This window comes from Globicephala melas, unplaced genomic scaffold, assembly GCF_963455315.2.
Source record: "Globicephala melas unplaced genomic scaffold, mGloMel1.2 SCAFFOLD_649, whole genome shotgun sequence".
NCBI classification, from domain to species: Eukaryota; Metazoa; Chordata; class Mammalia; order Artiodactyla; family Delphinidae; genus Globicephala; species Globicephala melas.
In genome coordinates, this window is record NW_027207804.1 from 1 (window position 1) to 21,944 (window position 21,944).

The following is a 21,944-nucleotide window of genomic DNA, read 5'->3' on the forward strand; positions in this document are numbered from 1 at the left end:
GCCTGGGCGGGCGAGGGGGCCCTGCCGGGGCGGGCCGGCCGCCAGGCTGGCGTTAAGGCGCCAGCGCCAGCGAAACTGGGCCTCAAGAGGCCGCCCGCGGCCCCCCCGCCCCCGTCTACGGCCATACCACCCTGAACGCGCCCGATCTCGTCTGATCTCGGAAGCTAAGCAGGGTCGGGCCTGGTTAGTACTTGGATGGGAGACCGCCTGGGAATACCGGGTGCTGTAGGCTTTTTGCCTCCCGCTCCGCCCGCCTTCTCCTTTACTCGCCCGCGGCGGGGGCCGCCGGCTCCGCCCCCGCCGGGCCCCGCTGCAGGCCCCACCTCCTCAGGCCCCTCCCACCACGGCGCGCGCCGGACGGGGTCGCTCCCCGCCGGCCCGGCCGGCCAGGCGGCCAGAAGGCGGCCCTGGAAGGCAGGCGCACCCCAGACGCTCCCGGGGTGGCTGGCCCGGACCCAGACTCCGCCGCGGGCCCAGTTGCCGTCCTTTCGGCCCGCGAGCCCCTCGACCTGCACCTGGCCGCCCCCACCGGCGCCCAGCCCCGGCGCCGCCACCTGTGTGCCGGTGTGTCCCTCCACAGCTCCCTCTGACAAAAGCCCCCCCCCACCCCGCCCCTCTGGCGTGTCACCGCGGCCGGGTGCGGGAGCGGGATCGAGGGCAGGGGCCGCTTCCCCGGGCCTGCCGGCCACCAGGGGCGGGGTCCTGAGCTCGGCGGGGGGTGTGGGGGCAAGGGTGGCCTTGCCGGGGCTGAGGGGCCGTGGCGACTCAATGGTGGCTCCCGGTGGCTTCGGGCCAGCTGCTGTCGGGCAGGAGGGCCGGCCCGGGCTGCGGCCGGGCTGCGCCTAGGGCCGCGTGGGCGGGCAGGGCCGATGCCCAAGGGGACCGCGGGCCCCGGGCCCTGAAGCCTCCGGGGCCACGTCCCTGTGAGCGACGTGCGGGATCTTGGGCGGGGCGCCAAGCGCCGAAGGGTTTTGCTGGGTCACGGCCGCCCTGGGCTGGGAGGTGGTCGCCAAACCCTCCGCCGCCGCCCGATACCCGAGACCCTCCGTTGCCCCTGCCTGGGCGGGCGAGGGGGCCCTGCCGGGGCGGGCCGGCCGCCAGGCTGGCGTTAAGGCGCCAGCGCCAGCGAAACTGGGCCTCAAGAGGCCGCCCGCGGCCCCCCGCCCCCGTCTACGGCCATACCACCCTGAACGCGCCCGATCTCGTCTGATCTCGGAAGCTAAGCAGGGTCGGGCCTGGTTAGTACTTGGATGGGAGACCGCCTGGGAATACCGGGTGCTGTAGGCTTTTTGCCTCCCGCTCCGCCCGCCTTCTCCTTTACTCGCCCGCGGCGGGGGCCGCCGGCTCCGCCCACCGCCGGGCCCCGCTGCAGGCCCCACCTCCTCAGGCCCCTCCCACCACGGCGCGCGCCGGCGGGGTCGCTCCCCGCCGGCCCGGCCGGCCAGGCGGCCAGAAGGCGGCCCTGGAAGGCAGGCGCACCCCAGACGCTCCCGGGGTGGCTGGCCCGGACCCAGACTCCGCCGCGGGCCCAGTTGCCGTCCTTTCGGCCCGCGAGCCCCTCGACCTGCACCTGGCCGCCCCCACCGGCGCCCAGCCCCGGCGCCGCCACCTGTGTGCCGGTGTGTCCCTCCACAGCTCCCTCCGACAAAAGCCCCCCCCCACCCCGCCCCTCTGGCGTGTCACCGCGGCCGGGTGCGGGAGCGGGATCGAGGGCAGGGGCCGCTTCCCCGGGCCTGCCGGCCACCAGGGGCGGGGTCCTGAGCTCGGCGGGGGGTGTGGGGGCAAGGGTGGCCTTGCCGGGGCTGAGGGGCCGTGGCGACTCATTGGTGGCTCCCGGTGGCTTCGGGCCAGCTGCTGTCGGGCAGGAGGGCCGGCCCGGGCTGCGGCCGGGCTGCGCCTAGGGCCGCGTGGGCGGGCAGGGCCGATGCCCAAGGGACCGCGGGCCCCGGGCCCTGAAGCCTCCGGGGCCACGTCCCTGTGAGCGACGTGCGGGATCTTGGGCGGGGCGCCAAGCGCCGAAGGGTTTGCTGGGTCACGGCCGCCCTGGGCTGGGAGGTGGTCGCCAAACCCTCCGCCGCCGCCCGATACCCGAGACCTCCGTTGCCCCTGCCTGGGCGGGCGAGGGGGCCCTGCCGGGGCGGGCCGGCCGCCAGGCTGGCGTTAAGGCGCCAGCGCCAGCGAAACTGGGCCTCAAGAGGCCGCCCGCGGCCCCCCGCCCCCGTCTACGGCCATACCACCCTGAACGCGCCCGATCTCGTCTGATCTCGGAAGCTAAGCAGGGTCGGGCCTGGTTAGTACTTGGATGGGAGACCGCCTGGGAATACCGGGTGCTGTAGGCTTTTTGCCTCCCGCTCCGCCCGCCTTCTCCTTTACTCGCCCGCGGCGGGGTCGCCGGCTCCGCCCCCCGCCGGGCCCCGCTGCAGGCCCCACCTCCTCAGGCCCCTCCCACCACGGCGCGCGCCGGCGGGGTCGCTCCCCGCCGGCCCGGCCGGCCAGGCGGCCAGAAGGCGGCCCTGGAAGGCAGCCGCACCCCAGACGCTCCCGGGGTGGCTGGCCCGGACCCAGACTCCGCCGCGGGCCCAGTTGCCGTCCTTTCGGCCCGCGAGCCCCTCGACCTGCACCTGGCCGCCCCCACCGGCGCCCAACCCCGGCGCCGCCACCTGTGTGCCGGTGTGTCCCTCCACAGCTCCCTCCGACAAAAGCCCCCCCCCACCCCGCCCCTCTGGCGTGTCACCGCGGCCGGGTGCGGGAGCGGGATCGAGGGCAGGGGCCGCTTCCCCGGGCCTGCCGGCCACCAGGGGCGGGGTCCTGAGCTCGGCGGGGGGTGTGGGGGCAAGGGTGGCCTTGCCGGGGCTGAGGGGCCGTGGCGACTCAATGGTGGCTCCCGGTGGCTTCGGGCCAGCTGCTGTCGGGCAGGAGGGCCGGCCCGGGCTGCGGCCGGGCTGCGCCTAGGGCCGCGTGGGCGGGCAGGGCCGATGCCCAAGGGACCGCGGGCCCCGGGCCCTGAAGCCTCCGGGGCCACGTCCCTGTGAGCGACGTGCGGGATCTTGGGCGGGGCGCCAAGCGCCGAAGGGTTTGCTGGGTCACGGCCGCCCTGGGCTGGGAGGTGGTCGCCAAACCCCTCCGCCGCCGCCCGATACCCGAGACCTCCGTTGCCCCTGCCTGGGCGGGCGAGGGGGCCCTGCCGGGGCGGGCCGGCCGCCAGGCTGGCGTTAAGGCGCCAGCGCCAGCGAAACTGGGCCTCAAGAGGCCGCCCGCGGCCCCCCGCCCCCGTCTACGGCCATACCACCCTGAACGCGCCCGATCTCGTCTGATCTCGGAAGCTAAGCAGGGTCGGGCCTGGTTAGTACTTGGATGGGAGACCGCCTGGGAATACCGGGTGCTGTAGGCTTTTTGCCTCCCGCTCCGCCCGCCTTCTCCTTTACTCGCCCGCGGCGGGGGCCGCCGGCTCCGCCCCCGCCGGGCCCCGCTGCAGGCCCCACCTCCTCAGGCCCCTCCCACCACGGCGCGCGCCGGCGGGGTCGCTCCCCGCCGGCCCGGCCGGCCAGGCGGCCAGAAGGCGGCCCTGGAAGGCAGGCGCACCCCAGACGCTCCCGGGGTGGCTGGCCCGGACCCAGACTCCGCCGCGGGCCCAGTTGCCGTCCTTTCGGCCCGCGAGCCCCTCGACCTGCACCTGGCCGCCCCCACCGGCGCCCAGCCCCGGCGCCGCCACCTGTGTGCCGGTGTGTCCCTCCACAGCTCCCTCCGACAAAAGCCCCCCCCCACCCCGCCCCTCTGGCGTGTCACCGCGGCCGGGTGCGGGAGCGGGATCGAGGGCAGGGGCCGCTTCCCCGGGCCTGCCGGCCACCAGGGGCGGGGTCCTGAGCTCGGCGGGGGGTGTGGGGGCAAGGGTGGCCTTGCCGGGGCTGAGGGGCCGTGGCGACTCAATGGTGGCTCCCGGTGGCTTCGGGCCAGCTGCTGTCGGGCAGGAGGGCCGGCCCGGGCTGCGGCCGGGCTGCGCCTAGGGCCGCGTGGGCGGGCAGGGCCGATGCCCAAGGGACCGCGGGCCCCGGGCCCTGAAGCCTCCGGGGCCACGTCCCTGTGAGCGACGTGCGGGATCTTGGGCGGGGCGCCAAGCGCCGAAGGGTTTGCTGGGTCACGGCCGCCCTGGGCTGGGAGGTGGTCGCCAAACCCTCCGCCGCCGCCCGATACCCGAGACCTCCGTTGCCCCTGCCTGGGCGGGCGAGGGGGCCCTGCCGGGGCGGGCCGGCCGCCAGGCTGGCGTTAAGGCGCCAGCGCCAGCGAAACTGGGCCTCAAGAGGCCGCCCGCGGCCCCCCGCCCCCGTCTACGGCCATACCACCCTGAACGCGCCCGATCTCGTCTGATCTCGGAAGCTAAGCAGGGTCGGGCCTGGTTAGTACTTGGATGGGAGACCGCCTGGGAATACCGGGTGCTGTAGGCTTTTTGCCTCCCGCTCCGCCCGCCTTCTCCTTTACTCGCCCGCGGCGGGGGCCGCCGGCTCCGCCCCCGCCGGGCCCCGCTGCAGGCCCCACCTCCTCAGGCCCCTCCCACCACGGCGCGCGCCGGCGGGGTCGCTCCCCGCCGGCCCGGCCGGCCAGGCGGCCAGAAGGCGGCCCTGGAAGGCAGGCGCACCCCAGACGCTCCCGGGGTGGCTGGCCCGGACCCAGACTCCGCCGCGGGCCCAGTTGCCGTCCTTTCGGCCCGCGAGCCCCTCGACCTGCACCTGGCCGCCCCCACCGGCGCCCAGCCCCGGCGCCGCCACCTGTGTGCCGGTGTGTCCCTCCACAGCTCCCTCCGACAAAAGCCCCCCCCCACCCCGCCCCTCTGGCGTGTCACCGCGGCCGGGTGCGGGAGCGGGATCGAGGGCAGGGGCCGCTTCCCCGGGCCTGCCGGCCACCAGGGGCGGGGTCCTGAGCTCGGCGGGGGGTGTGGGGGCAAGGGTGGCCTTGCCGGGGCTGAGGGGCCGTGGCGACTCATTGGTGGCTCCCGGTGGCTTCGGGCCAGCTGCTGTCGGGCAGGAGGGCCGGCCCGGGCTGCGGCCGGGCTGCGCCTAGGGCCGCGTGGGCGGGCAGGGCCGATGCCCAAGGGACCGCGGGCCCCGGGCCCTGAAGCCTCCGGGGCCACGTCCCTGTGAGCGACGTGCGGGATCTTGGGCGGGGCGCCAAGCGCCGAAGGGTTTGCTGGGTCACGGCCGCCCTGGGCTGGGAGGTGGTCGCCAAACCCTCCGCCGCCGCCCGATACCCGAGACCTCCGTTGCCCCTGCCTGGGCGGGCGAGGGGGCCCTGCCGGGGCGGGCCGGCCGCCAGGCTGGCGTTAAGGCGCCAGCGCCAGCGAAACTGGGCCTCAAGAGGCCGCCCGCGGCCCCCCGCCCCCGTCTACGGCCATACCACCCTGAACGCGCCCGATCTCGTCTGATCTCGGAAGCTAAGCAGGGTCGGGCCTGGTTAGTACTTGGATGGGAGACCGCCTGGGAATACCGGGTGCTGTAGGCTTTTTGCCTCCCGCTCCGCCCGCCTTCTCCTTTACTCGCCCGCGGCGGGGTCGCCGGCTCCGCCCCCGCCGGGCCCCGCTGCAGGCCCCACCTCCTCAGGCCCCTCCCACCACGGCGCGCGCCGGCGGGGTCGCTCCCCGCCGGCCCGGCCGGCCAGGCGGCCAGAAGGCGGCCCTGGAAGGCAGCCGCACCCCAGACGCTCCCGGGGTGGCTGGCCCGGACCCAGACTCCGCCGCGGGCCCAGTTGCCGTCCTTTCGGCCCGCGAGCCCCTCGACCTGCACCTGGCCGCCCCCACCGGCGCCCAACCCCGGCGCCGCCACCTGTGTGCCGGTGTGTCCCTCCACAGCTCCCTCCGACAAAAGCCCCCCCCCACCCCGCCCCTCTGGCGTGTCACCGCGGCCGGGTGCGGGAGCGGGATCGAGGGCAGGGGCCGCTTCCCCGGGCCTGCCGGCCACCAGGGGCGGGGTCCTGAGCTCGGCGGGGGGTGTGGGGGCAAGGGTGGCCTTGCCGGGGCTGAGGGGCCGTGGCGACTCAATGGTGGCTCCCGGTGGCTTCGGGCCAGCTGCTGTCGGGCAGGAGGGCCGGCCCGGGCTGCGGCCGGGCTGCGCCTAGGGCCGCGTGGGCGGGCAGGGCCGATGCCCAAGGGACCGCGGGCCCCGGGCCCTGAAGCCTCCGGGGCCACGTCCCTGTGAGCGACGTGCGGGATCTTGGGCGGGGCGCCAAGCGCCGAAGGGTTTGCTGGGTCACGGCCGCCCTGGGCTGGGAGGTGGTCGCCAAACCCTCCGCCGCCGCCCGATACCCGAGACCTCCGTTGCCCCTGCCTGGGCGGGCGAGGGGGCCCTGCCGGGGCGGGCCGGCCGCCAGGCTGGCGTTAAGGCGCCAGCGCCAGCGAAACTGGGCCTCAAGAGGCCGCCCGCGGCCCCCCGCCCCCGTCTACGGCCATACCACCCTGAACGCGCCCGATCTCGTCTGATCTCGGAAGCTAAGCAGGGTCGGGCCTGGTTAGTACTTGGATGGGAGACCGCCTGGGAATACCGGGTGCTGTAGGCTTTTTGCCTCCCGCTCCGCCCGCCTTCTCCTTTACTCGCCCGCGGCGGGGGCCGCCGGCTCCGCCCCCGCCGGGCCCCGCTGCAGGCCCCACCTCCTCAGGCCCCTCCCACCACGGCGCGCGCCGGCGGGGTCGCTCCCCGCCGGCCCGGCCGGCCAGGCGGCCAGAAGGCGGCCCTGGAAGGCAGGCGCACCCCAGACGCTCCCGGGGTGGCTGGCCCGGACCCAGACTCCGCCGCGGGCCCAGTTGCCGTCCTTTCGGCCCGCGAGCCCCTCGACCTGCACCTGGCCGCCCCCACCGGCGCCCAGCCCCGGCGCCGCCACCTGTGTGCCGGTGTGTCCCTCCACAGCTCCCTCTGACAAAAGCCCCCCCCCACCCCGCCCCTCTGGCGTGTCACCGCGGCCGGGTGCGGGAGCGGGATCGAGGGCAGGGGCCGCTTCCCCGGGCCTGCCGGCCACCAGGGGCGGGGTCCTGAGCTCGGCGGGGGGTGTGGGGGCAAGGGTGGCCTTGCCGGGGCTGAGGGGCCGTGGCGACTCAATGGTGGCTCCCGGTGGCTTCGGGCCAGCTGCTGTCGGGCAGGAGGGCCGGCCCGGGCTGCGGCCGGGCTGCGCCTAGGGCCGCGTGGGCGGGCAGGGCCGATGCCCAAGGGACCGCGGGCCCCGGGCCCTGAAGCCTCCGGGGCCACGTCCCTGTGAGCGACGTGCGGGATCTTGGGCGGGGCGCCAAGCGCCGAAGGGTTTGCTGGGTCACGGCCGCCCTGGGCTGGGAGGTGGTCGCCAAACCCTCCGCCGCCGCCCGATACCCGAGACCTCCGTTGCCCCTGCCTGGGCGGGCGAGGGGGCCCTGCCGGGGCGGGCCGGCCGCCAGGCTGGCGTTAAGGCGCCAGCGCCAGCGAAACTGGGCCTCAAGAGGCCGCCCGCGGCCCCCCGCCCCCGTCTACGGCCATACCACCCTGAACGCGCCCGATCTCGTCTGATCTCGGAAGCTAAGCAGGGTCGGGCCTGGTTAGTACTTGGATGGGAGACCGCCTGGGAATACCGGGTGCTGTAGGCTTTTTGCCTCCCGCTCCGCCCGCCTTCTCCTTTACTCGCCCGCGGCGGGGGCCGCCGGCTCCGCCCCCGCCGGGCCCCGCTGCAGGCCCCACCTCCTCAGGCCCCTCCCACCACGGCGCGCGCCGGCGGGGTCGCTCCCCGCCGGCCCGGCCGGCCAGGCGGCCAGAAGGCGGCCCTGGAAGGCAGGCGCACCCCAGACGCTCCCGGGGTGGCTGGCCCGGACCCAGACTCCGCCGCGGGCCCAGTTGCCGTCCTTTCGGCCCGCGAGCCCCTCGACCTGCACCTGGCCGCCCCCACCGGCGCCCAGCCCCGGCGCCGCCACCTGTGTGCCGGTGTGTCCCTCCACAGCTCCCTCCGACAAAAGCCCCCCCCCACCCCGCCCCTCTGGCGTGTCACCGCGGCCGGGTGCGGGAGCGGGATCGAGGGCAGGGGCCGCTTCCCCGGGCCTGCCGGCCACCAGGGGCGGGGTCCTGAGCTCGGCGGGGGGTGTGGGGGCAAGGGTGGCCTTGCCGGGGCTGAGGGGCCGTGGCGACTCATTGGTGGCTCCCGGTGGCTTCGGGCCAGCTGCTGTCGGGCAGGAGGGCCGGCCCGGGCTGCGGCCGGGCTGCGCCTAGGGCCGCGTGGGCGGGCAGGGCCGATGCCCAAGGGACCGCGGGCCCCGGGCCCTGAAGCCTCCGGGGCCACGTCCCTGTGAGCGACGTGCGGGATCTTGGGCGGGGCGCCAAGCGCCGAAGGGTTTGCTGGGTCACGGCCGCCCTGGGCTGGGAGGTGGTCGCCAAACCCTCCGCCGCCGCCCGATACCCGAGACCTCCGTTGCCCCTGCCTGGGCGGGCGAGGGGGCCCTGCCGGGGCGGGCCGGCCGCCAGGCTGGCGTTAAGGCGCCAGCGCCAGCGAAACTGGGCCTCAAGAGGCCGCCCGCGGCCCCCCGCCCCCGTCTACGGCCATACCACCCTGAACGCGCCCGATCTCGTCTGATCTCGGAAGCTAAGCAGGGTCGGGCCTGGTTAGTACTTGGATGGGAGACCGCCTGGGAATACCGGGTGCTGTAGGCTTTTTGCCTCCCGCTCCGCCCGCCTTCTCCTTTACTCGCCCGCGGCGGGGTCGCCGGCTCCGCCCCCGCCGGGCCCCGCTGCAGGCCCCACCTCCTCAGGCCCCTCCCACCACGGCGCGCGCCGGCGGGGTCGCTCCCCGCCGGCCCGGCCGGCCAGGCGGCCAGAAGGCGGCCCTGGAAGGCAGCCGCACCCCAGACGCTCCCGGGGTGGCTGGCCCGGACCCAGACTCCGCCGCGGGCCCAGTTGCCGTCCTTTCGGCCCGCGAGCCCCTCGACCTGCACCTGGCCGCCCCCACCGGCGCCCAACCCCGGCGCCGCCACCTGTGTGCCGGTGTGTCCCTCCACAGCTCCCTCCGACAAAAGCCCCCCCCCACCCCGCCCCTCTGGCGTGTCACCGCGGCCGGGTGCGGGAGCGGGATCGAGGGCAGGGGCCGCTTCCCCGGGCCTGCCGGCCACCAGGGGCGGGGTCCTGAGCTCGGCGGGGGGTGTGGGGGCAAGGGTGGCCTTGCCGGGGCTGAGGGGCCGTGGCGACTCAATGGTGGCTCCCGGTGGCTTCGGGCCAGCTGCTGTCGGGCAGGAGGGCCGGCCCGGGCTGCGGCCGGGCTGCGCCTAGGGCCGCGTGGGCGGGCAGGGCCGATGCCCAAGGGACCGCGGGCCCCGGGCCCTGAAGCCTCCGGGGCCACGTCCCTGTGAGCGACGTGCGGGATCTTGGGCGGGGCGCCAAGCGCCGAAGGGTTTGCTGGGTCACGGCCGCCCTGGGCTGGGAGGTGGTCGCCAAACCCTCCGCCGCCGCCCGATACCCGAGACCTCCGTTGCCCCTGCCTGGGCGGGCGAGGGGGCCCTGCCGGGGCGGGCCGGCCGCCAGGCTGGCGTTAAGGCGCCAGCGCCAGCGAAACTGGGCCTCAAGAGGCCGCCCGCGGCCCCCCGCCCCCGTCTACGGCCATACCACCCTGAACGCGCCCGATCTCGTCTGATCTCGGAAGCTAAGCAGGGTCGGGCCTGGTTAGTACTTGGATGGGAGACCGCCTGGGAATACCGGGTGCTGTAGGCTTTTTGCCTCCCGCTCCGCCCGCCTTCTCCTTTACTCGCCCGCGGCGGGGGCCGCCGGCTCCGCCCCCGCCGGGCCCCGCTGCAGGCCCCACCTCCTCAGGCCCCTCCCACCACGGCGCGCGCCGGCGGGGTCGCTCCCCGCCGGCCCGGCCGGCCAGGCGGCCAGAAGGCGGCCCTGGAAGGCAGGCGCACCCCAGACGCTCCCGGGGTGGCTGGCCCGGACCCAGACTCCGCCGCGGGCCCAGTTGCCGTCCTTTCGGCCCGCGAGCCCCTCGACCTGCACCTGGCCGCCCCCACCGGCGCCCAGCCCCGGCGCCGCCACCTGTGTGCCGGTGTGTCCCTCCACAGCTCCCTCCGACAAAAGCCCCCCCCCACCCCGCCCCTCTGGCGTGTCACCGCGGCCGGGTGCGGGAGCGGGATCGAGGGCAGGGGCCGCTTCCCCGGGCCTGCCGGCCACCAGGGGCGGGGTCCTGAGCTCGGCGGGGGGTGTGGGGGCAAGGGTGGCCTTGCCGGGGCTGAGGGGCCGTGGCGACTCATTGGTGGCTCCCGGTGGCTTCGGGCCAGCTGCTGTCGGGCAGGAGGGCCGGCCCGGGCTGCGGCCGGGCTGCGCCTAGGGCCGCGTGGGCGGGCAGGGCCGATGCCCAAGGGACCGCGGGCCCCGGGCCCTGAAGCCTCCGGGGCCACGTCCCTGTGAGCGACGTGCGGGATCTTGGGCGGGGCGCCAAGCGCCGAAGGGTTTGCTGGGTCACGGCCGCCCTGGGCTGGGAGGTGGTCGCCAAACCCTCCGCCGCCGCCCGATACCCGAGACCTCCGTTGCCCCTGCCTGGGCGGGCGAGGGGGCCCTGCCGGGGCGGGCCGGCCGCCAGGCTGGCGTTAAGGCGCCAGCGCCAGCGAAACTGGGCCTCAAGAGGCCGCCCGCGGCCCCCCGCCCCCGTCTACGGCCATACCACCCTGAACGCGCCCGATCTCGTCTGATCTCGGAAGCTAAGCAGGGTCGGGCCTGGTTAGTACTTGGATGGGAGACCGCCTGGGAATACCGGGTGCTGTAGGCTTTTTGCCTCCCGCTCCGCCCGCCTTCTCCTTTACTCGCCCGCGGCGGGGTCGCCGGCTCCGCCCCCGCCGGGCCCCGCTGCAGGCCCCACCTCCTCAGGCCCCTCCCACCACGGCGCGCGCCGGCGGGGTCGCTCCCCGCCGGCCCGGCCGGCCAGGCGGCCAGAAGGCGGCCCTGGAAGGCAGCCGCACCCCAGACGCTCCCGGGGTGGCTGGCCCGGACCCAGACTCCGCCGCGGGCCCAGTTGCCGTCCTTTCGGCCCGCGAGCCCCTCGACCTGCACCTGGCCGACCCCACCGGCGCCCAACCCCGGCGCCGCCACCTGTGTGCCGGTGTGTCCCTCCACAGCTCCCTCCGACAAAAGCCCCCCCCCACCCCGCCCCTCTGGCGTGTCACCGCGGCCGGGTGCGGGAGCGGGATCGAGGGCAGGGGCCGCTTCCCCGGGCCTGCCGGCCACCAGGGGCGGGGTCCTGAGCTCGGCGGGGGGTGTGGGGGCAAGGGTGGCCTTGCCGGGGCTGAGGGGCCGTGGCGACTCAATGGTGGCTCCCGGTGGCTTCGGGCCAGCTGCTGTCGGGCAGGAGGGCCGGCCCGGGCTGCGGCCGGGCTGCGCCTAGGGCCGCGTGGGCGGGCAGGGCCGATGCCCAAGGGACCGCGGGCCCCGGGCCCTGAAGCCTCCGGGGCCACGTCCCTGTGAGCGACGTGCGGGATCTTGGGCGGGGCGCCAAGCGCCGAAGGGTTTGCTGGGTCACGGCCGCCCTGGGCTGGGAGGTGGTCGCCAAACCCTCCGCCGCCGCCCGATACCCGAGACCTCCGTTGCCCCTGCCTGGGCGGGCGAGGGGGCCCTGCCGGGGCGGGCCGGCCGCCAGGCTGGCGTTAAGGCGCCAGCGCCAGCGAAACTGGGCCTCAAGAGGCCGCCCGCGGCCCCCCGCCCCCGTCTACGGCCATACCACCCTGAACGCGCCCGATCTCGTCTGATCTCGGAAGCTAAGCAGGGTCGGGCCTGGTTAGTACTTGGATGGGAGACCGCCTGGGAATACCGGGTGCTGTAGGCTTTTTGCCTCCCGCTCCGCCCGCCTTCTCCTTTACTCGCCCGCGGCGGGGGCCGCCGGCTCCGCCCCCGCCGGGCCCCGCTGCAGGCCCCACCTCCTCAGGCCCCTCCCACCACGGCGCGCGCCGGCGGGGTCGCTCCCCGCCGGCCCGGCCGGCCAGGCGGCCAGAAGGCGGCCCTGGAAGGCAGGCGCACCCCAGACGCTCCCGGGGTGGCTGGCCCGGACCCAGACTCCGCCGCGGGCCCAGTTGCCGTCCTTTCGGCCCGCGAGCCCCTCGACCTGCACCTGGCCGCCCCCACCGGCGCCCAGCCCCGGCGCCGCCACCTGTGTGCCGGTGTGTCCCTCCACAGCTCCCTCTGACAAAAGCCCCCCCCCACCCCGCCCCTCTGGCGTGTCACCGCGGCCGGGTGCGGGAGCGGGATCGAGGGCAGGGGCCGCTTCCCCGGGCCTGCCGGCCACCAGGGGCGGGGTCCTGAGCTCGGCGGGGGGTGTGGGGGCAAGGGTGGCCTTGCCGGGGCTGAGGGGCCGTGGCGACTCAATGGTGGCTCCCGGTGGCTTCGGGCCAGCTGCTGTCGGGCAGGAGGGCCGGCCCGGGCTGCGGCCGGGCTGCGCCTAGGGCCGCGTGGGCGGGCAGGGCCGATGCCCAAGGGACCGCGGGCCCCGGGCCCTGAAGCCTCCGGGGCCACGTCCCTGTGAGCGACGTGCGGGATCTTGGGCGGGGCGCCAAGCGCCGAAGGGTTTGCTGGGTCACGGCCGCCCTGGGCTGGGAGGTGGTCGCCAAACCCTCCGCCGCCGCCCGATACCCGAGACCTCCGTTGCCCCTGCCTGGGCGGGCGAGGGGGCCCTGCCGGGGCGGGCCGGCCGCCAGGCTGGCGTTAAGGCGCCAGCGCCAGCGAAACTGGGCCTCAAGAGGCCGCCCGCGGCCCCCCGCCCCCGTCTACGGCCATACCACCCTGAACGCGCCCGATCTCGTCTGATCTCGGAAGCTAAGCAGGGTCGGGCCTGGTTAGTACTTGGATGGGAGACCGCCTGGGAATACCGGGTGCTGTAGGCTTTTTGCCTCCCGCTCCGCCCGCCTTCTCCTTTACTCGCCCGCGGCGGGGGCCGCCGGCTCCGCCCCCGCCGGGCCCCGCTGCAGGCCCCACCTCCTCAGGCCCCTCCCACCACGGCGCGCGCCGGCGGGGTCGCTCCCCGCCGGCCCGGCCGGCCAGGCGGCCAGAAGGCGGCCCTGGAAGGCAGCCGCACCCCAGACGCTCCCGGGGTGGCTGGCCCGGACCCAGACTCCGCCGCGGGCCCAGTTGCCGTCCTTTCGGCCCGCGAGCCCCTCGACCTGCACCTGGCCGCCCCCACCGGCGCCCAGCCCCGGCGCCGCCACCTGTGTGCCGGTGTGTCCCTCCACAGCTCCCTCCGACAAAAGCCCCCCCCCACCCCGCCCCTCTGGCGTGTCACCGCGGCCGGGTGCGGGAGCGGGATCGAGGGCAGGGGCCGCTTCCCCGGGCCTGCCGGCCACCAGGGGCGGGGTCCTGAGCTCGGCGGGGGGTGTGGGGGCAAGGGTGGCCTTGCCGGGGCTGAGGGGCCGTGGCGACTCATTGGTGGCTCCCGGTGGCTTCGGGCCAGCTGCTGTCGGGCAGGAGGGCCGGCCCGGGCTGCGGCCGGGCTGCGCCTAGGGCCGCGTGGGCGGGCAGGGCCGATGCCCAAGGGACCGCGGGCCCCGGGCCCTGAAGCCTCCGGGGCCACGTCCCTGTGAGCGACGTGCGGGATCTTGGGCGGGGCGCCAAGCGCCGAAGGGTTTGCTGGGTCACGGCCGCCCTGGGCTGGGAGGTGGTCGCCAAACCCTCCGCCGCCGCCCGATACCCGAGACCTCCGTTGCCCCTGCCTGGGCGGGCGAGGGGGCCCTGCCGGGGCGGGCCGGCCGCCAGGCTGGCGTTAAGGCGCCAGCGCCAGCGAAACTGGGCCTCAAGAGGCCGCCCGCGGCCCCCCGCCCCCGTCTACGGCCATACCACCCTGAACGCGCCCGATCTCGTCTGATCTCGGAAGCTAAGCAGGGTCGGGCCTGGTTAGTACTTGGATGGGAGACCGCCTGGGAATACCGGGTGCTGTAGGCTTTTTGCCTCCCGCTCCGCCCGCCTTCTCCTTTACTCGCCCGCGGCGGGGTCGCCGGCTCCGCCCCCGCCGGGCCCCGCTGCAGGCCCCACCTCCTCAGGCCCCTCCCACCACGGCGCGCGCCGGCGGGGTCGCTCCCCGCCGGCCCGGCCGGCCAGGCGGCCAGAAGGCGGCCCTGGAAGGCAGCCGCACCCCAGACGCTCCCGGGGTGGCTGGCCCGGACCCAGACTCCGCCGCGGGCCCAGTTGCCGTCCTTTCGGCCCGCGAGCCCCTCGACCTGCACCTGGCCGCCCCCACCGGCGCCCAACCCCGGCGCCGCCACCTGTGTGCCGGTGTGTCCCTCCACAGCTCCCTCCGACAAAAGCCCCCCCCCACCCCGCCCCTCTGGCGTGTCACCGCGGCCGGGTGCGGGAGCGGGATCGAGGGCAGGGGCCGCTTCCCCGGGCCTGCCGGCCACCAGGGGCGGGGTCCTGAGCTCGGCGGGGGGTGTGGGGGCAAGGGTGGCCTTGCCGGGGCTGAGGGGCCGTGGCGACTCAATGGTGGCTCCCGGTGGCTTCGGGCCAGCTGCTGTCGGGCAGGAGGGCCGGCCCGGGCTGCGGCCGGGCTGCGCCTAGGGCCGCGTGGGCGGGCAGGGCCGATGCCCAAGGGACCGCGGGCCCCGGGCCCTGAAGCCTCCGGGGCCACGTCCCTGTGAGCGACGTGCGGGATCTTGGGCGGGGCGCCAAGCGCCGAAGGGTTTGCTGGGTCACGGCCGCCCTGGGCTGGGAGGTGGTCGCCAAACCCTCCGCCGCCGCCCGATACCCGAGACCTCCGTTGCCCCTGCCTGGGCGGGCGAGGGGGCCCTGCCGGGGCGGGCCGGCCGCCAGGCTGGCGTTAAGGCGCCAGCGCCAGCGAAACTGGGCCTCAAGAGGCCGCCCGCGGCCCCCCGCCCCCGTCTACGGCCATACCACCCTGAACGCGCCCGATCTCGTCTGATCTCGGAAGCTAAGCAGGGTCGGGCCTGGTTAGTACTTGGATGGGAGACCGCCTGGGAATACCGGGTGCTGTAGGCTTTTTGCCTCCCGCTCCGCCCGCCTTCTCCTTTACTCGCCCGCGGCGGGGGCCGCCGGCTCCGCCCCCGCCGGGCCCCGCTGCAGGCCCCACCTCCTCAGGCCCCTCCCACCACGGCGCGCGCCGGCGGGGTCGCTCCCCGCCGGCCCGGCCGGCCAGGCGGCCAGAAGGCGGCCCTGGAAGGCAGGCGCACCCCAGACGCTCCCGGGGTGGCTGGCCCGGACCCAGACTCCGCCGCGGGCCCAGTTGCCGTCCTTTCGGCCCGCGAGCCCCTCGACCTGCACCTGGCCGCCCCCACCGGCGCCCAACCCCGGCGCCGCCACCTGTGTGCCGGTGTGTCCCTCCACAGCTCCCTCCGACAAAAGCCCCCCCCCACCCCGCCCCTCTGGCGTGTCACCGCGGCCGGGTGCGGGAGCGGGATCGAGGGCAGGGGCCGCTTCCCCGGGCCTGCCGGCCACCAGGGGCGGGGTCCTGAGCTCGGCGGGGGGTGTGGGGGCAAGGGTGGCCTTGCCGGGGCTGAGGGGCCGTGGCGACTCAATGGTGGCTCCCGGTGGCTTCGGGCCAGCTGCTGTCGGGCAGGAGGGCCGGCCCGGGCTGCGGCCGGGCTGCGCCTAGGGCCGCGTGGGCGGGCAGGGCCGATGCCCAAGGGACCGCGGGCCCCGGGCCCTGAAGCCTCCGGGGCCACGTCCCTGTGAGCGACGTGCGGGATCTTGGGCGGGGCGCCAAGCGCCGAAGGGTTTGCTGGGTCACGGCCGCCCTGGGCTGGGAGGTGGTCGCCAAACCCTCCGCCGCCGCCCGATACCCGAGACCTCCGTTGCCCCTGCCTGGGCGGGCGAGGGGGCCCTGCCGGGGCGGGCCGGCCGCCAGGCTGGCGTTAAGGCGCCAGCGCCAGCGAAACTGGGCCTCAAGAGGCCGCCCGCGGCCCCCCGCCCCCGTCTACGGCCATACCACCCTGAACGCGCCCGATCTCGTCTGATCTCGGAAGCTAAGCAGGGTCGGGCCTGGTTAGTACTTGGATGGGAGACCGCCTGGGAATACCGGGTGCTGTAGGCTTTTTGCCTCCCGCTCCGCCCGCCTTCTCCTTTACTCGCCCGCGGCGGGGGCCGCCGGCTCCGCCCCCGCCGGGCCCCGCTGCAGGCCCCACCTCCTCAGGCCCCTCCCACCACGGCGCGCGCCGGCGGGGTCGCTCCCCGCCGGCCCGGCCGGCCAGGCGGCCAGAAGGCGGCCCTGGAAGGCAGGCGCACCCCAGACGCTCCCGGGGTGGCTGGCCCGGACCCAGACTCCGCCGCGGGCCCAGTTGCCGTCCTTTCGGCCCGCGAGCCCCTCGACCTGCACCTGGCCGCCCCCACCGGCGCCCAGCCCCGGCGCCGCCACCTGTGTGCCGGTGTGTCCCTCCACAGCTCCCTCCGACAAAAGCCCCCCCCCACCCCGCCCCTCTGGCGTGTCACCGCGGCCGGGTGCGGGAGCGGGATCGAGGGCAGGGGCCGCTTCCCCGGGCCTGCCGGCCACCAGGGGCGGGGTCCTGAGCTCGGCGGGGGGTGTGGGGGCAAGGGTGGCCTTGCCGGGGCTGAGGGGCCGTGGCGACTCATTGGTGGCTCCCGGTGGCTTCGGGCCAGCTGCTGTCGGGCAGGAGGGCCGGCCCGGGCTGCGGCCGGGCTGCGCCTAGGGCCGCGTGGGCGGGCAGGGCCGATGCCCAAGGGACCGCGGGCCCCGGGCCCTGAAGCCTCCGGGGCCACGTCCCTGTGAGCGACGTGCGGGATCTTGGGCGGGGCGCCAAGCGCCGAAGGGTTTGCTGGGTCACGGCCGCCCTGGGCTGGGAGGTGGTCGCCAAACCCTCCGCCGCCGCCCGATACCCGAGACCTCCGTTGCCCCTGCCTGGGCGGGCGAGGGGGCCCTGCCGGGGCGGGCCGGCCGCCAGGCTGGCGTTAAGGCGCCAGCGCCAGCGAAACTGGGCCTCAAGAGGCCGCCCGCGGCCCCCCGCCCCCGTCTACGGCCATACCACCCTGAACGCGCCCGATCTCGTCTGATCTCGGAAGCTAAGCAGGGTCGGGCCTGGTTAGTACTTGGATGGGAGACCGCCTGGGAATACCGGGTGCTGTAGGCTTTTTGCCTCCCGCTCCGCCCGCCTTCTCCTTTACTCGCCCGCGGCGGGGGCCGCCGGCTCCGCCCCCGCCGGGCCCCGCTGCAGGCCCCACCTCCTCAGGCCCCTCCCACCACGGCGCGCGCCGGCGGGGTCGCTCCCCGCCGGCCCGGCCGGCCAGGCGGCCAGAAGGCGGCCCTGGAAGGCAGGCGCACCCCAGACGCTCCCGGGGTGGCTGGCCCGGACCCAGACTCCGCCGCGGGCCCAGTTGCCGTCCTTTCGGCCCGCGAGCCCCTCGACCTGCACCTGGCCGCCCCCACCGGCGCCCAACCCCGGCGCCGCCACCTGTGTGCCGGTGTGTCCCTCCACAGCTCCCTCCGACAAAAGCCCCCCCCCACCCCGCCCCTCTGGCGTGTCACCGCGGCCGGGTGCGGGAGCGGGATCGAGGGCAGGGGCCGCTTCCCCGGGCCTGCCGGCCACCAGGGGCGGGGTCCTGAGCTCGGCGGGGGGTGTGGGGGCAAGGGTGGCCTTGCCGGGGCTGAGGGGCCGTGGCGACTCAATGGTGGCTCCCGGTGGCTTCGGGCCAGCTGCTGTCGGGCAGGAGGGCCGGCCCGGGCTGCGGCCGGGCTGCGCCTAGGGCCGCGTGGGCGGGCAGGGCCGATGCCCAAGGGACCGCGGGCCCCGGGCCCTGAAGCCTCCGGGGCCACGTCCCTGTGAGCGACGTGCGGGATCTTGGGCGGGGCGCCAAGCGCCGAAGGGTTTGCTGGGTCACGGCCGCCCTGGGCTGGGAGGTGGTCGCCAAACCCTCCGCCGCCGCCCGATACCCGAGACCTCCGTTGCCCCTGCCTGGGCGGGCGAGGGGGCCCTGCCGGGGCGGGCCGGCCGCCAGGCTGGCGTTAAGGCGCCAGCGCCAGCGAAACTGGGCCTCAAGAGGCCGCCCGCGGCCCCCCGCCCCCGTCTACGGCCATACCACCCTGAACGCGCCCGATCTCGTCTGATCTCGGAAGCTAAGCAGGGTCGGGCCTGGTTAGTACTTGGATGGGAGACCGCCTGGGAATACCGGGTGCTGTAGGCTTTTTGCCTCCCGCTCCGCCCGCCTTCTCCTTTACTCGCCCGCGGCGGGGGCCGCCGGCTCCGCCCCCGCCGGGCCCCGCTGCAGGCCCCACCTCCTCAGGCCCCTCCCACCACGGCGCGCGCCGGCGGGGTCGCTCCCCGCCGGCCCGGCCGGCCAGGCGGCCAGAAGGCGGCCCTGGAAGGCAGGCGCACCCCAGACGCTCCCGGGGTGGCTGGCCCGGACCCAGACTCCGCCGCGGGCCCAGTTGCCGTCCTTTCGGCCCGCGAGCCCCTCGACCTGCACCTGGCCGCCCCCACCGGCGCCCAGCCCCGGCGCCGCCACCTGTGTGCCGGTGTGTCCCTCCACAGCTCCCTCCGACAAAAGCCCCCCCCCACCCCGCCCCTCTGGCGTGTCACCGCGGCCGGGTGCGGGAGCGGGATCGAGGGCAGGGGCCGCTTCCCCGGGCCTGCCGGCCACCAGGGGCGGGGTCCTGAGCTCGGCGGGGGGTGTGGGGGCAAGGGTGGCCTTGCCGGGGCTGAGGGGCCGTGGCGACTCATTGGTGGCTCCCGGTGGCTTCGGGCCAGCTGCTGTCGGGCAGGAGGGCCGGCCCGGGCTGCGGCCGGGCTGCGCCTAGGGCCGCGTGGGCGGGCAGGGCCGATGCCCAAGGGACCGCGGGCCCCGGGCCCTGAAGCCTCCGGGGCCACGTCCCTGTGAGCGACGTGCGGGATCTTGGGCGGGGCGCCAAGCGCCGAAGGGTTTGCTGGGTCACGGCCGCCCTGGGCTGGGAGGTGGTCGCCAAACCCTCCGCCGCCGCCCGATACCCGAGACCTCCGTTGCCCCTGCCTGGGCGGGCGAGGGGGCCCTGCCGGGGCGGGCCGGCCGCCAGGCTGGCGTTAAGGCGCCAGCGCCAGCGAAACTGGGCCTCAAGAGGCCGCCCGCGGCCCCCCGCCCCCGTATACGGCCATACCACCCTGAACGCGCCCGATCTCGTCTGATCTCGGAAGCTAAGCAGGGTCGGGCCTGGTTAGTACTTGGATGGGAGACCGCCTGGGAATACCGGGTGCTGTAGGCTTTTTGCCTCCCGCTCCGCCCGCCTTCTCCTTTACTCGCCCGCGGCGGGGTCGCCGGCTCCGCCCCCGCCGGGCCCCGCTGCAGGCCCCACCTCCTCAGGCCCCTCCCACCACGGCGCGCGCCGGCGGGGTCGCTCCCCGCCGGCCCGGCCGGCCAGGCGGCCAGAAGGCGGCCCTGGAAGGCAGCCGCACCCCAGACGCTCCCGGGGTGGCTGGCCCGGACCCAGACTCCGCCGCGGGCCCAGTTGCCGTCCTTTCGGCCCGCGAGCCCCTCGACCTGCACCTGGCCGCCCCCACCGGCGCCCAACCCCGGCGCCGCCACCTGTGTGCCGGTGTGTCCCTCCACAGCTCCCTCCGACAAAAGCCCCCCCCCACCCCGCCCCTCTGGCGTGTCACCGCGGCCGGGTGCGGGAGCGGGATCGAGGGCAGGGGCCGCTTCCCCGGGCCTGCCGGCCACCAGGGGCGGGGTCCTGAGCTCGGCGGGGGGTGTGGGGGCAAGGGTGGCCTTGCCGGGGCTGAGGGGCCGTGGCGACTCAATGGTGGCTCCCGGTGGCTTCGGGCCAGCTGCTGTCGGGCAGGAGGGCCGGCCCGGGCTGCGGCCGGGCTGCGCCTAGGGCCGCGTGGGCGGGCAGGGCCGATGCCCAAGGGACCGCGGGCCCCGGGCCCTGAAGCCTCCGGGGCCACGTCCCTGTGAGCGACGTGCGGGATCTTGGGCGGGGCGCCAAGCGCCGAAGGGTTTGCTGGGTCACGGCCGCCCTGGGCTGGGAGGTGGTCGCCAAACCCTCCGCCGCCGCCCGATACCCGAGACCTCCGTTGCCCCTGCCTGGGCGGGCGAGGGGGCCCTGCCGGGGCGGGCCGGCCGCCAGGCTGGCGTTAAGGCGCCAGCGCCAGCGAAACTGGGCCTCAAGAGGCCGCCCGCGGCCCCCCGCCCCCGTCTACGGCCATACCACCCTGAACGCGCCCGATCTCGTCTGATCTCGGAAGCTAAGCAGGGTCGGGCCTGGTTAGTACTTGGATGGGAGACCGCCTGGGAATACCGGGTGCTGTAGGCTTTTTGCCTCCCGCTCCGCCCGCCTTCTCCTTTACTCGCCCGCGGCGGGGGCCGCCGGCTCCGCCCCCGCCGGGCCCCGCTGCAGGCCCCACCTCCTCAGGCCCCTCCCACCACGGCGCGCGCCGGCGGGGTCGCTCCCCGCCGGCCCGGCCGGCCAGGCGGCCAGAAGGCGGCCCTGGAAGGCAGGCGCACCCCAGACGCTCCCGGGGTGGCTGGCCCGGACCCAGACTCCGCCGCGGGCCCAGTTGCCGTCCTTTCGGCCCGCGAGCCCCTCGACCTGCACCTGGCCGCCCCCACCGGCGCCCAGCCCCGGCGCCGCCACCTGTGTGCCGGTGTGTCCCTCCACAGCTCCCTCCGACAAAAGCCCCCCCCCACCCCGCCCCTCTGGCGTGTCACCGCGGCCGGGTGCGGGAGCGGGATCGAGGGCAGGGGCCGCTTCCCCGGGCCTGCCGGCCACCAGGGGCGGGGTCCTGAGCTCGGCGGGGGGTGTGGGGGCAAGGGTGGCCTTGCCGGGGCTGAGGGGCCGTGGCGACTCATTGGTGGCTCCCGGTGGCTTCGGGCCAGCTGCTGTCGGGCAGGAGGGCCGGCCCGGGCTGCGGCCGGGCTGCGCCTAGGGCCGCGTGGGCGGGCAGGGCCGATGCCCAAGGGACCGCGGGCCCCGGGCCCTGAAGCCTCCGGGGCCACGTCCCTGTGAGCGACGTGCGGGATCTTGGGCGGGGCGCCAAGCGCCGAAGGGTTTGCTGGGTCACGGCCGCCCTGGGCTGGGAGGTGGTCGCCAAACCCTCCGCCGCCGCCCGATACCCGAGACCTCCGTTGCCCCTGCCTGGGCGGGCGAGGGGGCCCTGCCGGGGCGGGCCGGCCGCCAGGCTGGCGTTAAGGCGCCAGCGCCAGCGAAACTGGGCCTCAAGAGGCCGCCCGCGGCCCCCCGCCCCCGTCTACGGCCATACCACCCTGAACGCGCCCGATCTCGTCTGATCTCGGAAGCTAAGCAGGGTCGGGCCTGGTTAGTACTTGGATGGGAGACCGCCTGGGAATACCGGGTGCTGTAGGCTTTTTGCCTCCCGCTCCGCCCGCCTTCTCCTTTACTCGCCCGCGGCGGGGGCCGCCGGCTCCGCCCCCGCCGGGCCCCGCTGCAGGCCCCACCTCCTCAGGCCCCTCCCACCACGGCGCGCGCCGGCGGGGTCGCTCCCCGCCGGCCCGGCCGGCCAGGCGGCCAGAAGGCGGCCCTGGAAGGCAGCCGCACCCCAGACGCTCCCGGGGTGGCTGGCCCGGACCCAGACTCCGCCGCGGGCCCAGTTGCCGTCCTTTCGGCCCGCGAGCCCCTCGACCTGCACCTGGCCGCCCCCACCGGCGCCCAACCCCGGCGCCGCCACCTGTGTGCCGCTGTGTCCCTCCACAGCTCCCTCCGACAAAAGCCCCCCCCCACCCCGCCCCTCTGGCGTGTCACCGCGGCCGGGTGCGGGAGCGGGATCGAGGGCAGGGGCCGCTTCCCCGGGCCTGCCGGCCACCAGGGGCGGGGTCCTGAGCTCGGCGGGGGGTGTGGGGGCAAGGGTGGCCTTGCCGGGGCTGAGGGGCCGTGGCGACTCAATGGTGGCTCCCGGTGGCTTCGGGCCAGCTGCTGTCGGGCAGGAGGGCCGGCCCGGGCTGCGGCCGGGCTGCGCCTAGGGCCGCGTGGGCGGGCAGGGCCGATGCCCAAGGGACCGCGGGCCCCGGGCCCTGAAGCCTCCGGGGCCACGTCCCTGT

General features: G+C 76.8%; 21 non-coding genes across 21 annotated transcripts; all 21 read left to right on the forward strand.

Moving 5' to 3' along the window:
- Positions 1-113: 113 nt before the first annotated feature.
- LOC132596396 (5S ribosomal RNA) lies at positions 114-232 on the forward strand. The gene has a single exon (XR_009562480.1). It is a non-coding gene; the product is annotated as a 5S ribosomal RNA (ribosomal RNA).
- Positions 233-1,168: 936 nt separating this feature from the next.
- Positions 1,169-1,287, forward strand: LOC132596437 (5S ribosomal RNA). Its single transcript, XR_009562522.1, has one exon. It is a non-coding gene; the product is annotated as a 5S ribosomal RNA (ribosomal RNA).
- Positions 1,288-2,220: 933 nt separating this feature from the next.
- Positions 2,221-2,339, forward strand: LOC132596448 (5S ribosomal RNA). Its single transcript, XR_009562533.1, has one exon. It is a non-coding gene; the product is annotated as a 5S ribosomal RNA (ribosomal RNA).
- Positions 2,340-3,272: 933 nt separating this feature from the next.
- LOC132596460 (5S ribosomal RNA) lies at positions 3,273-3,391 on the forward strand. The gene has a single exon (XR_009562544.1). It is a non-coding gene; the product is annotated as a 5S ribosomal RNA (ribosomal RNA).
- Positions 3,392-4,323: 932 nt separating this feature from the next.
- Positions 4,324-4,442, forward strand: LOC132596471 (5S ribosomal RNA). Its single transcript, XR_009562555.1, has one exon. It is a non-coding gene; the product is annotated as a 5S ribosomal RNA (ribosomal RNA).
- A 932-nt stretch (positions 4,443-5,374) lies between these two features.
- LOC132596402 (5S ribosomal RNA) lies at positions 5,375-5,493 on the forward strand. Its single transcript, XR_009562486.1, has one exon. It is a non-coding gene; the product is annotated as a 5S ribosomal RNA (ribosomal RNA).
- A 931-nt stretch (positions 5,494-6,424) lies between these two features.
- LOC132596413 (5S ribosomal RNA) lies at positions 6,425-6,543 on the forward strand. Its single transcript, XR_009562498.1, has one exon. It is a non-coding gene; the product is annotated as a 5S ribosomal RNA (ribosomal RNA).
- Positions 6,544-7,475: 932 nt separating this feature from the next.
- LOC132596424 (5S ribosomal RNA) lies at positions 7,476-7,594 on the forward strand. The gene has a single exon (XR_009562509.1). It is a non-coding gene; the product is annotated as a 5S ribosomal RNA (ribosomal RNA).
- A 932-nt stretch (positions 7,595-8,526) lies between these two features.
- On the forward strand, positions 8,527-8,645 carry LOC132596430 (5S ribosomal RNA). Its single transcript, XR_009562515.1, has one exon. It is a non-coding gene; the product is annotated as a 5S ribosomal RNA (ribosomal RNA).
- Positions 8,646-9,576: 931 nt separating this feature from the next.
- On the forward strand, positions 9,577-9,695 carry LOC132596431 (5S ribosomal RNA). Its single transcript, XR_009562516.1, has one exon. It is a non-coding gene; the product is annotated as a 5S ribosomal RNA (ribosomal RNA).
- Positions 9,696-10,627: 932 nt separating this feature from the next.
- Positions 10,628-10,746, forward strand: LOC132596432 (5S ribosomal RNA). The gene has a single exon (XR_009562517.1). It is a non-coding gene; the product is annotated as a 5S ribosomal RNA (ribosomal RNA).
- Positions 10,747-11,677: 931 nt separating this feature from the next.
- Positions 11,678-11,796, forward strand: LOC132596433 (5S ribosomal RNA). Its single transcript, XR_009562518.1, has one exon. It is a non-coding gene; the product is annotated as a 5S ribosomal RNA (ribosomal RNA).
- Positions 11,797-12,728: 932 nt separating this feature from the next.
- Positions 12,729-12,847, forward strand: LOC132596434 (5S ribosomal RNA). The gene has a single exon (XR_009562519.1). It is a non-coding gene; the product is annotated as a 5S ribosomal RNA (ribosomal RNA).
- A 932-nt stretch (positions 12,848-13,779) lies between these two features.
- LOC132596435 (5S ribosomal RNA) lies at positions 13,780-13,898 on the forward strand. The gene has a single exon (XR_009562520.1). It is a non-coding gene; the product is annotated as a 5S ribosomal RNA (ribosomal RNA).
- A 931-nt stretch (positions 13,899-14,829) lies between these two features.
- Positions 14,830-14,948, forward strand: LOC132596436 (5S ribosomal RNA). Its single transcript, XR_009562521.1, has one exon. It is a non-coding gene; the product is annotated as a 5S ribosomal RNA (ribosomal RNA).
- A 932-nt stretch (positions 14,949-15,880) lies between these two features.
- LOC132596438 (5S ribosomal RNA) lies at positions 15,881-15,999 on the forward strand. The gene has a single exon (XR_009562523.1). It is a non-coding gene; the product is annotated as a 5S ribosomal RNA (ribosomal RNA).
- A 932-nt stretch (positions 16,000-16,931) lies between these two features.
- LOC132596439 (5S ribosomal RNA) lies at positions 16,932-17,050 on the forward strand. Its single transcript, XR_009562524.1, has one exon. It is a non-coding gene; the product is annotated as a 5S ribosomal RNA (ribosomal RNA).
- A 932-nt stretch (positions 17,051-17,982) lies between these two features.
- On the forward strand, positions 17,983-18,101 carry LOC132596440 (5S ribosomal RNA). The gene has a single exon (XR_009562525.1). It is a non-coding gene; the product is annotated as a 5S ribosomal RNA (ribosomal RNA).
- Positions 18,102-19,033: 932 nt separating this feature from the next.
- On the forward strand, positions 19,034-19,152 carry LOC132596429 (5S ribosomal RNA). Its single transcript, XR_009562514.1, has one exon. It is a non-coding gene; the product is annotated as a 5S ribosomal RNA (ribosomal RNA).
- A 931-nt stretch (positions 19,153-20,083) lies between these two features.
- LOC132596441 (5S ribosomal RNA) lies at positions 20,084-20,202 on the forward strand. The gene has a single exon (XR_009562526.1). It is a non-coding gene; the product is annotated as a 5S ribosomal RNA (ribosomal RNA).
- A 932-nt stretch (positions 20,203-21,134) lies between these two features.
- LOC132596442 (5S ribosomal RNA) lies at positions 21,135-21,253 on the forward strand. The gene has a single exon (XR_009562527.1). It is a non-coding gene; the product is annotated as a 5S ribosomal RNA (ribosomal RNA).
- Positions 21,254-21,944: the final 691 nt, after the last annotated feature.